We start from the raw sequence: 2,400 nt of genomic DNA, 5'->3' as shown, positions 1-2,400 counted from the left end.
CGTATGTTTGTATACTATATTCTCAAGTATGTCTGGTCTACTTCTGGCATGTGCTTCTACACTCCACATTGAACCTGGGTTGGTCACCTGGCTTTATGGTGATCACAGACTGAAAGATGTGCTGGGCCATGAGGTTGCAGATTGTGGTAGTATGCAATTCTGCTGCTGCTGCTGTTGGCATACAACATGTTATGGCTGCACAGATTTGGGATGTAAATCTAGCCTTAGTCTGTTCCACTTAGCACAGTGGTAGTGCCAGATTATACGATGGAGAATGTCCTCAAGGTGAAGATGAGACTTTATCTTCACCAGGACATGGGCTGGTCACTTCTGCCAATGCTATTGTGGCCATGTGGACAGTCCTGTTCAGAATATCTTTGTTGGCTGTACCCTCTATAGGAAGTATCACTGTGATGGGGGGAGGAGGAGGGTTACTATTAGACAGGAAATCTCTGTAGATGTTTTGGATTTTCAGTGACTAATGTTAGGAACATAGGAACAGGAGTAGGCCATTCAGCCCATCGAGCCTGCTCCGCTCTTCAATTAGATCATTATTGATCATCTACCTCAACGCCATATTTCTGCACTATCCCCATATCCCTTGATATCATATTTCTGTCTTGAACATGCTCAATGTTTGAACTTCCACAGCCCTCTGGAGTGCAGAATTCCAAAGATTCACCACCCTCTGAGTGAAGAAATTCCTCCTCATCTCAGTCTTAAATGGCCTGCCCCTTATTTTGAGACTATGTCCCCTGGTCCTAGACTCACCAGCCAGGGGAAACATCTGATCTATATCCACCCTATCACACCCTGTAAGAATTTTCTAAGTTTCAATGAGATTAGAACATTACTTTTAGAACGTTACAGCGCAGTACAGGCCCTTCGGCCCTCGATGTTGCGCCGACCTGTGAAACCATCTGACCTACACTATTCCATTTTCATCCATATGTCTATCCAATGACCACCTAAATGCCCTTAAAGTTGGCGAGTCTACTACTGTTGCAGGCAGGGCGTTCCACGCCTCTACTACTCTCTGAGTAAAGAAACTACCTCTGACATCTGTCCTATATCTATCACCCCTCAACTTAAAGCTATGTCCCCTCATGTTTGCCATCACCATCCGAGGAAAAAGACTCTCACTATCCACCCTATCTAACCCTCTGATTATCTTATATGTCTCTATTAAGTCACCTCTCCTCCTCCTTCTCTCCAACGAAAACAACCTCAAGTCCCTCAGCCTTTCCTCGTAAGACCTTCCCTCCATACCAGGCAACATCCTAGTAAATCTCCTCTGCACCTTTTCCAAAGCTTCCACATCTTTCCTATAATGCGGTGACCAGAACTGCACGCAATACTCCAGGTGCGGTCTCACCAGAGTTTTGTACAGCTGCAGCATGACCTCATGGCTCCGAAACTCGATCCCCCTACTAATAAAAGCTAACACACCATATGCCTTCTTAACAGCCCTATTAACCTGGGTAGCAACCTTCAGGGATTTATGTACCTGGACACCAAGATCTCTCTGTTCATCTACACTACCAAGAATCTTCCCATTAGCCCAGTACTCTGCATTCCTGTTACTCCTTCCAAAGTGAATCACCTCACACTTTTCCGCATTAAACTCCATTTGCCATCTCTCAGCCCAGCTCTGCAGCCTATCTATGTCCCTCTGTACCCTACAACATCCTTCGGCACTATCCACAACTCCACCGAGTTCGGCACTATCCACAACTCGGCCTTTTGGCTAAGATCAAGTGTAGTATCTGTTCTTATCAGTGCTTATTTGATTGAGAAGAGACCATGATCATTGCCTTTTGATCCTGGGGAAGCTTTGAGTAAAATGGCTATAACCAATTTTCGAGCTTCGGGCCAGGGAGTGCGCAACACCGTTCGGGTGGTCGTGAAGGACAAGGAAGGAGATGCACCGGTCGATCGCACCTTCTACATCAAGAAAATTCTCTTCGATTGCTGCGGATTTCAAGCGACGGACGTCTTCTGCCTGCAGGATTTCCCCAGCAGTGGATACTTCGACGTGACGTTCTAGAACGTGGCGGGATGCATCAAGTTCCTGAAGGCGTTCAAGGAGAAAGGGGACCGGGCGCCACTGTCGATCCTCACAGCGGAGCCGCTCTTCACGCTTCCGTCGCAACGGGACCGGGTGGTGACGATTCACCTCTACAACCCCCATGTTCCGGTGGTGGATGTACTCACCTTTCTCGCCAGGTACGTCGAGGTGGCCGGCAGCAGCACTGATGTCAAGGACCCCTTTGGGATCTGGACCAGCAAGCGGCAGGTCAAGGTGACCTTGAAGGTAGATCCCAGTGGAGCCATCATCCACCCTCCCTCCAGCTTCGCTATCGGGGGAAGTCGAGGCTTCTTGGTCTACGCTGGGCAGCC

The 2,400-nt window shown here is 48.3% G+C and overlaps 1 pseudogene; it reads left to right on the top strand.

Moving 5' to 3' along the window:
- Nucleotides 1-1,727: 1,727 nt before the first annotated feature.
- Nucleotides 1,728-1,836, top strand: LOC137351845 (U2 spliceosomal RNA; annotated as a pseudogene).
- The last annotated feature ends 564 nt before the right edge of the window (nt 1,837-2,400 follow it).

This window comes from Heterodontus francisci, chromosome 36 (assembly GCF_036365525.1).
Source record: "Heterodontus francisci isolate sHetFra1 chromosome 36, sHetFra1.hap1, whole genome shotgun sequence".
Classification (NCBI taxonomy): Eukaryota; Metazoa; Chordata; class Chondrichthyes; order Heterodontiformes; family Heterodontidae; genus Heterodontus; species Heterodontus francisci.
The sequence above is the reverse complement of the archived record's forward strand: the minus strand, read 5'-3'. Positions and strand labels throughout refer to the sequence as shown.